At 34.0% G+C, this 14,316-nt stretch overlaps 1 protein-coding gene and 1 long non-coding RNA gene across 4 annotated transcripts in view; one reads left to right on the top strand and one right to left on the bottom strand.

Annotated features, from left to right (window-relative positions):
* The window catches only part of LOC110872182 (receptor-like protein 38), a 96,157-nt gene that overhangs the window by 48,666 nt on the left and 33,175 nt on the right, over positions 1-14,316 (top strand). The window lies entirely within an intron of this gene.
* On the bottom strand, positions 411-4,187 carry LOC110872177. Of its 3 annotated transcripts, none has more exons than XR_002554237.2 (6): positions 4,002-4,187; positions 2,923-3,648; positions 2,616-2,821; positions 2,421-2,526; positions 1,902-2,008; positions 411-856 (listed from the first exon to the last, which is right to left on the bottom strand). It is a non-coding gene; the product is annotated as an uncharacterized LOC110872177 (long non-coding RNA). The 3 variants fall into 3 exon arrangements; XR_002554238.2 differs by lacking the exon at positions 411-856 and having other exon boundaries at positions 1,581-2,008; positions 2,923-3,222; positions 3,477-3,648; XR_002554236.2 differs by lacking the exon at positions 411-856 and having other exon boundaries at positions 1,581-2,008.

Genomic DNA, 14,316 nt, shown 5'->3' on the forward strand with positions numbered 1-14,316 from the left:
ACCACAACAATTTAAAAAGATAACTTAGTTGATGAAGAGTACTTCATAAAATCAACTGAATTGCTTAAACCGAAGCCAGTCATCCGGTTTAAGGATTCATACGATTAGGGTTTGACGGTTTAATAGTGTCAGTTTAAAATTTGGAATAGGCCATTTAAACATTTCTAATTATTATTTTGAATTTTAAAATATGCAGTTATCAATATGTTTAATATCAGCATCATTTTAGAAAGCACAAACTAACAGAGTTTTAAGACAAGAATCCAGTTCAAACCATTTTGGTAAAAAAAAAAATTGTAGCCACAGTTATCTTTCAGTAGGAATGAGCAAATGGTACCGGTACCGACTTTCGACATTTTCGGTACCGAGTGCATCCCTATCCTAATTGATCATCAAGAAGTATCCACTCATTCACAAACACAATAAGATTATATAGATTATCAATTGAATTGTAATAAAATTTGCTTAAATACAATGATTTTAAAATAGGTATGCACATAAACAACTTATGGATCTCCTTATTCTGAAATAAATCTTCAACCTTAAAAAACCACTTCATTTGGTGAGCAAATTCATATGAAAACCCAGCAACCACTGCCAAAGGGAACACATCCCAAATCCCAATATCCATTGACGAAAACACCAGCGGCTGCAACTTATATCTCGCAACAGTTTCACTAACTTCCTCTGGGTCACAAGCGGTCAAAATCAACCCAACTTTGCCGCTAATATGAGGAATTGCGCCAACAAAAGCAGGTTTTCCGGTTGACGGGGCATGGATCTCGAGTGAGCGCCTCATGAAAGAATTCTTAACCATGACGACAGATGAGTGGGGTCGCAGTCATTGCCTTATGGCCTGAAGTAAATAAAAGTAAGAATAAGACAGATGAGTGGGGTCACAGTTCACACAAAGAGTGTCGGCACTCACGATGACGAGATGTTTGTTATATTTTCACTCCGCGTCACTACTACTACGTAAAAATGAGCAATCACTAATTTTTTTCATGTTTGTATGTAACGGTGTCACAAATTTTAACTACTCATTACCAATTAAAATAATATATAATTTATGTAATTAAAAAAGTGTGTAAAAATATTATTGGTGGAATAAAAAAGATGGTACGTTTGTTTTTTGTGTAATTGGTTCTCCTAATTAATTCACATACTTCAATTGTTGGAAAGTGGGTTGAGAGAGCCAGTGAGGCAACGCCCAGGAAAAAATAATCATTCGAAAAATATATATTTTTGAATAAAAAAAAGAGTAAACTTCCGTTTTGCTCCCTGTGGTTTGGTCACTTTAACGGTTTTGCTCCAAACTTTTAAAAATAGCCATTTTACTCCCTGATGTTTCGGTTTTTTTGACAGTTTGCTCCCCGCCTCTAACTCCATCCAAATTGTTTGTTTTTCCATTTTGCTCCCCGCAGGGAGCAAACTGGCAACAAAACCAAAACATCAGGGAGTAAAATGGCTATTTTTAAAGGTTTGGGGCAAAACCGTTAAAGTGACCAAACCACAGGGAGCAAAACGGAAGTTTACTCTAAAATAATAAGAAGCATAGTATTCCCAAAACACATGAGAAATAGCAAGTAATTCATGGTACCAAGTCATGACTAAACCATAAAATCATAACTAGTATACATAAAGGTAGCAAATTCAAGCCTTTTAATGAAAACCCGTTAATACAGCTTGGATTTGATTGATAATGGGTCAAACAGATTAATCATACAAAATAACCTAAATACGAAACCAAACCAACCAGTTATGACACACATATAAAGGTGACCTATTTTGACCCAATACCCGAACTGCCCGTACCACCGTTGCAAATGTCTAAGCTTGATCAAGAATGACGCAAGCACGGACGAAAAAGCAACTAGGTAACAGAAAACAAAGAGAAATACCAAGAAATATGGCGATGACCCATCTTTGACTGCTTCATTTCATTGACTTTTTTTCTCAACAGCAATTTTCAAATCCTTGACTGTTGCAGAATTCATCACAGCAACATCTGTGTCCAATACAAGCAACCAACGATTCATTAATGATATGCTAAGCTGAAGATAAAAAACCAAGCAAGCATTGGAAAAAGTATTTACTCTTAAAAACCGGTTAATACGGGTCGGATATGATTGATAACGGGTCAAACAGATTATGTATACAAAATAACCTAAAAATAAAACCAAATGTATATGTCCTCTTAAGTTGTTTGTAATCACATTCAATACACTGAATAGTTACGAAATAAAAAAAATGGAACACAAAGCGTTAGCTGGTCCAGTTAAGACACGTGGATAAAGGTGACCCGTTTTGACCCAATACCCTACCTGCCTCTATCACCATTTCAAATATCCAAGTTGAAACAAGAATAACTCAAGCAGAAATGAGAAACAACCAAGTAACAGAAGAAAAAAGAGAACTACCAAGAAATATGGCGATGGCCCATCTTTGACTGCTCTATTTCATTGACTTTTTTCTCGACAGCTAGTTTCAAATCCTTAACTGTAGCAGAAATCATCACAGCAACATCTGTGTCCCACACAAGAAACCAACTGTGATTATTGACATGCTAAGCTGAAAATAAGAAACTAAGCAAGCATAATCAATTAATCACATACCAAAAGATGTGCACTCCCAAGTTCCAAGCTGATCAGGGTGTCAACATCTGATAGAGTTGGTTTCTTTATCTGCAAGCACATGATCATCGAGGAGTGAAGCTAGTGTTGAATTGAGCCCTGCTTTCTTGACAGTGTTACCATTTTACTCTAGGACCACGTTATCATCCTCATAGACACCAACGGACGTTGGTTCAGGCATTTACCTCCTATCGAAGAGAAACAAGAAAATTGTTTCATATAACTTTAAAGGCAATAAAACAAACATTTCAATGTTTTCAATCGTAAATACATGACAATATCCGCGTACATGTTTTTAGAGTGTTAGTAGGGATAGCACGGGCTACCCCTCAACCCCGTCTCCGTAGTGTAAAAATACCCCTTTAACTCCATTTCCGTAGTGTAAAATACTCCTCAACTCCGTTTCCATCATATAAAGGATACCCCTGATGCTAAAAAAAAATTAGGATACCCCTAACTTTTGGGGCTAGTTCCGCCACTGCTCCTAGATCTACACCAACGTCCACCAAGGGACTAGAATCCTCAACCACTTTGAACGCCTTTACTAGACAACTTTATATCGCTACGCTACAAGCCCTTTGGTATCCGCCTACATGAGAATCACATTTTCAAAATCAGATGACTCCAAATTCATTATCAGGAAGAGGAGAATTCATATTACTGATGAACAAATGAACCAAATCCAAAAAATAACATATTGGGCATCGGGCATTGGAACTGTTTTCATCAAGGAGTGAAGCTAGTGTTGAATGGATCCCTGCTTTCTTGACATTGTTACCATTTTACTCTAGGACCACGTTATCATCCTCATAGACACCAACGAACTTTGGTTCAGGCATTTACCTGAGGCGCATATACATTAAAAACACCATGAGGCGCGCCTCAGATTCGTTTTTTGGTCGTTTCGTCTCGAGGCGCGCCTTGAGGCGCACGCCTCAAACGTTTTTTTAAAACCATGTGAACGCCTTTACTAGACACCTTTATATCGCTATGCTACAAGCCCTTTGGTATCCGCCTACATGAGAATCACATTTTCAAAATCAGAACTACTTATAAACCTGACTCCAAATTCATTATTGGGGAGAGGAGAATTCATATTATTGATGAACAAATGAACCAAATCCAAAAAATAACACATTGGGCATCGGGCATTGGGGCTGTTTTCACTTCAAAACGATGCCATAAGCTAAGAAACTCAGTGGGGCAATACATCAAACACCCTATGTGCATGAACCACAACAATTACCAAACCGTTATAAGGACTCAATCAATTCAAGTTACACATTCAGGAATCAGAACTGATACCAAAAAGAGAACAATTTTAATTATATGTCACATAGGTCCCGGCTCAAAGTAAAATAGCTTAACCTGTAGTTCAACTCCTTCGCTTCACCAAAACCTAACTTGACGGATAAAAATCGAACTTCTATCCTCCATTCGTTTGCTTTTCGATGGATTTTTGTGAATTTCCCACTTCTTTGCAACCACTATTTTCAGGTGCTTCACCGAATCACTGGACCAAATTGTTTAACTTCTCAAATAGTTGCAGAATTATATAGAGGTCCTCAAACTATGTCTAAGTTATATATTTAGCCCAAATTTTATCTTGTTATTTTGTTTTTTAATTTATTTTTAGTAGTAGTAGTAGTCCACGCACCACATGTGATCTTGAGATAATTGGTAATTCATGACTTTATCGGGCATCCCCACAATAATTCTATTTTGAAAAAATTATACCGTTGGTCCTTGTGGTTTTTCTTAAGTTTTAATATCGGGTACTAATAGATATTAACATTTTAATTTGTTACAATATTGAGTACTAAGACCAACTATTGTTAATTTTTTTGTTAGGTCTTGCTAAAACAACTTAAATGCCCTTAAAAAACTAGAGGGTTTATTTTTGTAATCAACCATATTTGAATAGGGGTCTTTTATGTAGTTAACATTATTGAGGGTTTCTTTGTGTAAATTATTAAAACAAATATAAATTAATAAAATAAAACCAATCCCACCACACCACCCCTACTACTCACTCTTCCCTCGCCGGTCGGCTAGTCAACCCCACCCAATCCCAACCCCGGCAAAGGGTGCAACTTAAGAGGGGCCGGGGGCGCCCGACCCTCCGAACTTTTCGCTCAGTAGTATTATATATGTAGTTTTCGTATAGAAATATTTGGGTATATACGTTTTCGACCCCCCGGTTCTACAGAAATTTTTGGGTATATACGTTTTCGACCCTCCCGTCTTCATTGTCAAGCTTCACCACTGCAACCCCCGGTCCCCTCATCAAAATATTAATGATGAACAAGTTCCTTGGTAACATATACTACTAATCTTGCACACAAGAAAATGCAATCCACTCGGTCTAAACAAATGGAAGTTGTAACTAAAAAAGTTGTTTGATCAAATTTACAACTAATATGATGAAACTTGCTTAGTTGTTTATAATCGAATCGAATTTGAGTTTAATTTTATTGCGATTGAATCTGATGACGTCATAGGTGAGAACATTACCAAACATTAATCCAACGAACAAGATATCATAAATTATTAAATTCCACCATAATCTCCATACCCATAAGAACAATTCCACAAACAAAAAACAGAGCATGACAATGATATTAAGCCTAATTGCTTAAACCCACTGGTATCAAAGGAAAGTGATAATCTTTATTAAATAACAAAGCTATTTACATAGAATTGTTCAAACAAAAGTTCATGTTTCAAGATTATTTAAAGAACCCAACACACGGGTTAAGACGTCCACTATACATCCCCAAGCTGCAAGCTCCTGAGTCACTGGGTACCTGCAAAGCATGCAGTAGGGTGTTAACATAAAGTTGGCGAGTTCACGAGTTTGTCCAGTTTTAATTCCAAAAACTTCTTTCAGTAGTTAATTTTCTCATTTATATCATGCGATGGGGAGCTACCCCATATGTAAGCTACTAAACTGCGTAATACCGAATACTTTGTGACCGCACATTACGTGAGTTTTGCCCCGTTTGTCAATGTTCTATCATCATTGACGGTTTGCCAGAGTCTATTAGTTCACGCCCGATCCTATCCAGGCACGGTGTGAGGTTGGTGAGACCTAATAGCGCTATCAACTAATAACCCGTTCGCCAGGCCATGCGACTAATCGGTATAGTAAGTGGGGACTTTCGTGATAGAGTTTCATTTAGTCCCCTTGTTGCATCTAATATAAATAGTAATTAACTGAGCGTCCCACACAAGGGGAGAAAAGTAGTTTGTATCCCTCACAAGGAGATAGCGTTGTTTTTAGTTCCGTTTCCCAACCACCTGGAACGCATGCTTTTAGTAAAAGTTGTGAACTCACCTCAGTTTGCTCGGCAGATAGTTTACTTGGTCAGGTGAGCTGATCAACCACGTCCTAATATGGTTACCAGTATAGGTCAGGTTTGGGTATAAATAAGTCACGTATATCCTACACGTATCTAACACATAGTCTGCATGTCATAGTAAAGTTATTGGGCATGTCCTAACATACACACAGTTAATCAGCAGAAGCATACAGTCCAGCTAAACAATATCAGGAACACATAGCCCAAAACATACCATTACATTGTGCGGCGCAATTACGAATTTAAGTAGTCCAGTCGCAACCACGAGATTCTAAGTCACAACAGCTGGTCTCGAGTTGTGCATATTTGGGTAGTAACCTTCGAGGTATCGAGTCCGGTCTCGAGTCGAGATCAGGAGATCTCGAGTCGCAACCTAGCTGGTCTTGAGTCTCTTGATGTGCATGCCCTGGTCTCGAGTCAACCTGATGATCTCGAGTCGCAACCAGGATGGTCTCGACTCGTATCCCTGTTGATGGAATCTTTCTAGAACATTTACCAACTTTTGCACTATCCAATCAAATTCATGAGTATGTACTGACCAATCAAATTGCACTAACATGTTTCCAATATTCTACACTAGACAAATCAGATCAAACAACAAGTTTTTCAAATATTCATATCATCATTCATACTGTTCTTCGTTAAGGTTTCCAAGATTTAACTAACCGATTTATTCTAAACACATTCATGCTAGCATATCACCCTATTCAGTGGACAATCCATAGATCATCATCAGTCCCTAACACTAGTATACTGGGTTTTCGAAAAAAAAATTCTTTGTGTTTTCTGGCCATTGCGTTTTACGCAACTGGGTTTTCGAAAAAAATCGAAAATATAACAATAGTATGCTCGTTTTAAAGATAATGCTCGTTTTTTTGCTGCAATTAACAAAAATAATGTCGTATGAAAGAGTTATTAACGTTTTAAAAATGGGGGGAATTTGAGGAGACAGAAACTATTGTCTTGGATTGATTAGAATGCCCCTACATAGACCAACACACCTCCTTTTTTTTACTTTAATTTCACTCATTTAATCTTAACACTTGATTAATAAATAGACGGTTAAGATTATTTTTTAGCCTTGCTACCCAAATAAACTTCCTATTATATCTGACCCCTAAAATCTAAACTTTGTTTATAGTAATTAAATATTGCTTAATCAACCAATACACCGTACAAACCATACAGACATATATCAATCATCAAATAATTCACCTAAAAAACTAATAAAATCTAAGAAGCTAGTAAATATTCTTTATCACTATATGGTGTGTGTGGTAGGGATTGGCAAAAAGACTCGAGCCCGACGTGTATACCTGAAACATATAGGACTGGTATACTTGAAACTCGACGGGTATCAGACCGTGTATGCGATTAGTTTTAAAATTTTCTGCAGGTATGGGAGTGAATGATAGCCGGCCTGATTACCCAAAGCCACATACCCATTACCCGAACTATATACCCCAATCATATACCCGAATTTTTTTTTATTATTTTCTCTTAACTCTTGTCTATTTTAGTAGGTTTATTATGCAAAACTAAATCAATCCATATACGATACAGGGCTAAAATACGTTTGGGAAGTGAGTTTAATATAAGATATAAGAAAACATATCCAAGCTACTTGGTTATCATTACTCTTGTATAAGACAATTCTCCAACAATCAATAGTAGCAAATCATTGATTTTTTTTAAATAGCAAAAGAACATAATTCTCCAACATCATTTCCCTCCTAGATTTTATATTTACATACTGCTTAGTAGGGGTGTGCAAAAAACTGAATTAACTAAACCATAACCGAATTAACCAACAAAACCAAAGCAAATAAAAAACCGGTGGGTCGGTTAATATTTTTTTGAAAACCGAAAGTAGCGGGTCGGTTATGGTTATCATTTTTCCCATACCCACCATAACTGAACCGAACCAACATGTAATAAATCTTTGTAGGATTCAGGACTTTTCACCATATTTTTAATATTTGATGTTTTTGACTGTAGATTTTTAGTACTTATGGGTTTTTCATATAATTTTATGGTTTTGGTTAAATGTTTGTTTGAATTTATAGAATGTATCATATCACTTTATTTGAATATTCGATAATAATTTGTATTTGTTGTAAAGAACAAGCCTAATAGCTAAACAATATAGAAGAGATGTAGAGAAAAGAGATTAATATTTCATTGATATGTCTGTCTAATACAAGAGAATATAATGACTATATATATAGGAGATGGTGTCTTGAAAAACAAGCTAAGTTATTAGGAGTTGATAACCACAATAATAATATTTATATTCATAACACTCCCCCTTGGTTATCAACATAATACGCTTGATGTTGCCTCGTTAAAAACCTTGCTAGGAAAACCCGGTGGGACAAAACCATAGCTAAGGGAAAAAGAGTGCAACGTGTAATGCGCATTATCTCCCCCTAATACTTCTAGATCAGGTATGTTGCCTCATTAAAAACCTTACTAAGAAAACCCAATGGGACAAAACTTAGTCAAGGGAAAAAGAGTGCAACTTGAATAAGTCCCCCCCCTCATTTTAACATGTATCCTTTAAGTGACGTGTGTTCATCTTCCTTGAAAGTCGAACAAAGCTTTTGTAGCCAATGATTTGTTGCTCGATCCCTTAATGTTCAATCCTTTATGTTGTGCAATGTTGTATAATCATATGTCCACGACTGTGCGTTGTTACATTCCATCATCTACAAGACTAACCAAACTTGTTTTGATGAGTTAGTAAAATATAGTCACATATCATTCTTACCTTCAGGGTATTGACATATACCATTCCAATGTCTCATCATTGGGCAGTGATATATCATGCTGATAAATTCAAATAAAAGATACATACAATCATGCATAACTAGAAAGAAATTATGGTACTTTTGGAATGAGAATTCCTACTTTTGTAGGATATGATGATAATTATTTCTTATAGCAAGTGACTTAACAATCTTTAACATACTTAAAGAATAAGCTTTATACATATGCTCGAACTACAGGTCGAGTAATAATTGCATTATCAAGGTCTTTCAAAAATTCTCCATCTAAAAGCTCAACAGTTTCTCTCGACGATGTGTAAACATCATCACTGTAAACTGCGATTATAGTGAGCTTTTAAAAGTAAAATTTTGATAAAACATGGCTAATTTAATCAAACTTATATCCCTCTTTATGCGAATATCTCAAGTTGTACAACACTTGCTTTTATCTCCAAAATCCATATTGTACCATGTGTGTACACTATTTATTGAGATATCACAATCACTGGGTACAAGTTTTCTATGTATGTTTCTTGGTGCACAAGTATTACATCGTTAATATGTTTCAGCTAACCTTTCAAGCACTCAATTGCTTTAGGATACTCATGCGGAGTTCCAGTTATATTCAATTCGATAGTATATACATGAATTTGACAATTTAAATCCATCAAGAACTTTCATGTAAACTTTCAGTATCAAAATGATGCATAACATTTCTAATACGCATATAAATTCTCTCTTTATATTACCAGACTATTAAGATATTGGAAAGTTAATGCATCCACCACTGGAGAATACGTCTCCTCATATCAATCATAGGTCTTTGCGAAAATTTTTGTGCCACAAATTTTTTCTTATATCACTCAATTTGATTTTGCACATAATTCGCATAAAAGACTCGTTTAAATCTAAAATATTTCACAACTTCTGTATTATGGACTGTTAGTCTGAAAACTTTCCATTTCATTAGAGAATTCAACTCTGCCTTATTCGTGTCTTTTTGCTTTTGGCCAATTATTTCTCATAGGCAGATCTTAAATTTTGATCCTCATCATTTAACCATTTTAAGCGCTATTTTATATACAAAAGTATAACGACGTCGATTTTAATTTGATTCCATATATATATATATATATTTAGACATGATATAAATTAACGAGATCTCTTTAATTTCAGGTACCTGAGGTTCTTCTTGAACCATCATGTCTACTGTCTCTTCAAGAGATCTTATTACTATAACCTCGACTTGACCATCTTAATTACATGCTCCAATTTTCGAGGAATTTTATCATTGGAATCAACTAGTCTACCATGCTACAGGCGTGCAATAGACTCATTACAAACATGTGGTTGTCCTTCTAGGACACTCATCTTAATTGGAGCATTAGCAGTTGGTATATGTGACATAGTCACCTTTTTAAGGTCAGTGAATGCGTCTGGTAATAGATTCTCTAATCTTTGTAATTGAGTTATCATTTGAACTTCTGGTTCACACTTTTAGTTTTGAGGATCAATGATAATTCATACCAACTCATTTCTTTTCCAACTGCTTTTTTATCTCCCCTTAGTATTGGGAATGTTAATCCATTGAGATGGATATCAATTAATTGAGCCGTAAATAAATATCTCGTGAAAGGCTCTATTCGTTATTATATATTCCCAAACACCTTTTAAGGTCCCGTCTTTGTGCGTAGTGGTGGATCAGTTTCAATATATACCGCACAAACAAAATCTTAGAAGGGACATCTTTGGTTCCTGACCAAAAACCAACTATAATGGGGAGAAACTATTACAACATGTTGGCTTGATGTGAATTAATGTTATTGCATGTAAAATTACATGCATTTATATATAAACATAAACTTGCTCTCATGATTATTGGTTTTGCTATCAATCGCAGACGTTCAATGATCGTCTTAACAAAAGCAATGTGTGTATGAACATAATCTACAGGAAGTTCAACACTTATTCCGCCAATCATTAGTAACTTGGGAATCAAATTCATTATTGCCAAATAAATATTCCAACCTGGAATGATATGTTTGTTATCTCATTAGTCAAGTCACACTTACACAAACTTCAAGTTGTGGATTAGATAACCATTTAGACGATGCATCGATTTAAAACACTAAATGGTATTGTGTTGAGATATTCACATCCTCAAACCATTTCCAGAATATTTAGGAAACATACCCTACTTTATTTGGCAAATATATAACTTCCTTTGAGAGCAAACATTAAATGTATAATTATCAAGAAGAATCTTCTAGTTCTTTAATAATTTCACATCATCATCAACTCGGTGTGGTCTAACCGGTCATGCCAATTAATTAAATAATCATGATTCATAAACTTTTGATTTATGATCGGATATGTACTGCTTTCTCGCATGTAATACAAAACGTAAGATACAAGAGAATGGTCGATCTCATCTTGCTCGTATGAACTTCCTTTGAGTTCAAACCATCATGTTAATTATTATTATTATAGCTCATTACTAACTCCATAGTTTATCACTTTTGGTGGTTCATCTTATTATAAACGTGACCATCATTGCAATTCTAAATGGTTGATCTCATCATCACATTTTTCTCAATGATGTCCATGAGTACTACCTTTACAATGATCAATATATTATCACTTTCAATTCAAGGAATGAAGTAGAACCAGAACAAGCTTCATAGCTTTTCATTCTTTACTCGGTCACACGAGTATAATATAATTTCAAACCTTTCATACTCTTTTTATGATATTGCTACTTCATGAGCATACCTCACGTGTGACAACTAGAAAGAATTTATCAAGTTTTCTTCATAAACAATTTCTTCTTTACATGATATCAAAGAATTGTGTATCTGATTCATACAATATTTATCGGTCAAAAATCTTATGACCTTGTATGAATAATAATGATATTTATGGAGTATTACACTTCGTGTGTCAAATCTTAGAATATTTATGCTCTTTCAAAAGAGTGAAAATAAAACAACCAAATTCAGTATTTTATTTTCTTTATCCATCTATATAAATATTTATAAAAACATCAAAGCATCTCAAAGTATAAATAAAATGCCTCGTCACTTACAAGCAAAGAAATATGCAATTTATGTATTAACATGTCAAGATATACCCAATCAGAATTATATATCTTATACACAAATATTTGTCATTTTAAATTGAAAAATAAACAAATATGTGTATTCGTTTCCCACGACTTTTGAAAAACATACCAATCTTTGTTACTTGTGAATAAGTCATTTTCATAATAATATATTTTCTCATGATAGATAATATAATGGGTATCATGAGGGTCTCAATTTTAAGTTACTTCGCAGTATGAAGGTTTCATATAGTTAAATATACAATCTATATAATTTAATGAAGTTCAAATATAAATAGACTGTATGGTAATTAACATTCAAGTATATCATAATAATAAATGACGAAAATAGGATAATTGAGCTCAAGGCACAGTTGGAACCAGAGTAGATTCCTGATGATACATACCTTGATATCTTGATGGCAAATTGAGGGAAGATCTAGAGCCGTTATAACGCTTTTATTCCATGTGATAATCAATATTTAGAATTTTTTTTTCTCAATATATCACTTTTTATGAAAAAGAGTAATTGTAAAACTTATAATGACATCAAAAATCTCATTTCATAAAGCATATCAATCATATTATATGTATTTTAAAAATTAAGAGTTTATAACCAATTTATCTATAAATTATACAAAACTAGAGATTCCAACCAAATGATTATGAAAAACGCACTAAAATTAAATCATCGATAACATTCTATAAACCAATCATAACATATTTCCAAATGGCTTAATTATTAGATGATCATGCCATTCGTATAAATAAATAGAGTTAACCGAAGGGACGCGACATGGTTCACTAGTTCAGAACTTACGAACACCCAGGTCACAAAACAATTTTTTTTTATAACCTAAAGTAAATTCCATCAAGCCGTATTGCCAAAGAAAAATTTAGAAATCTCAAATACAAAATCCCAAATCATGTGTATCAACTAGCACGGGATTTTAAGCGGTGATTTATTTGACCGACTAACACACAAATATTAATTATACTTCACAGAATAATAATTTAATTAACATGGAAAAGATTGTGAGCATCTCAATAACTACCCTAGATAATATAACAACATTGTTACAATACTTAGATTATAATCCATAGAAACAAGTATACAAGTTCAGTTCTTCAACAATGAAAGAGGAAGTAAGTTAATTTTCTTTATATGTATATTTACAACGACGAGAAGAATACCAAATAATAGTATATGTAATTTTCGAAGTTTAATTATTTAAGGTTCTCAATATTTAAATATGCCTTGATTCTACCTAACTCCACAGAATGAAGATAAACAAAGAATACAATAAATATTTTTTTTTCAAACTGAAAAAGAGCAACGGATGCACAAACTATTCACATGGATTCCTATGTTGTTTTGTATATCATAAACAAAATACTATTATTTGATTGTGTGCACTAAGTAGAAATAAAATAACACAAAATAGGGTTTCACATGGACGTTTTGTTTAGGTTGTCATGGGCTTACTACTCATGTTATAATGCATTAATAAAGTACAGACTATAAAAGCAAATAGTTTACCTCAGATTAGTTTTGATTTTCCCGTTCTGAATTGAGAGTCGATCTCGTCCACGCAACCAACATCATCAAAAGACGAAATCTGAAAGCATAGAGGAAGAGGTTGAAGGTGTCGGCTTGTTATCTTAAGAGAGCACTTTCGTGCTGATAACGTGTTGTAAACAACAAGCCTAATAGCTAAACAATATAGAAGAGATGTAGAGAAAAGAGATTAATATTTCATTGATATGTCTGTCTAATACAAGAGAATATAATGACTATATATATAGGAGATGGTGTCTTGGAAAACAAGCTAAGTTATTTTAGGAGTTGATAACCACAATAATAATATTTATATTCATAACAATATTAATATTATAGATTATATGTATTCTTTAATACTATGTAATATACTAATATATACAAATATGCAATAACAATTTATTCCATGTTAAAAAAAGCTATTTTTAGCTAAGCTAACTACACGGTTAACCACCCATAACCGACCCGCTGTAACCATCAAAACCAAATAATCATAACCACCATAACCGATCGGTTATGGTTATCCAATAACCGATATCGCGGTTATGGTTATGGTTTTTAGTCAAAATCGACCCATGGACACCCATACTGCTTAGTTTTTGGTCTCATATGTTTATTGAAATCAAGTCATTTAAAAGTTGGTTTGTTTCTTCAAAACTATAATGTTATTCATTTATGATAAAACTTGTATGTATGTAATGTATCATATTTCAATTTATAATAATTGTTATGTAAATAAAATTTACATAATAATTATAATAGTAAATAAGAAATATACTTGAAATCTCAGTGGGTATCTTTTAACAAAGTAACGGGTATACCCGACACCCGATACCCGACGGATATTGGGCCAGGTATTTTACAACCGGGTATGGGTATGAGATTACCAGTACCC

This window comes from Helianthus annuus, chromosome 8, assembly GCF_002127325.2.
Source record: "Helianthus annuus cultivar XRQ/B chromosome 8, HanXRQr2.0-SUNRISE, whole genome shotgun sequence".
Lineage (NCBI taxonomy): Eukaryota > Viridiplantae > Streptophyta > Magnoliopsida > Asterales > Asteraceae > Helianthus > Helianthus annuus.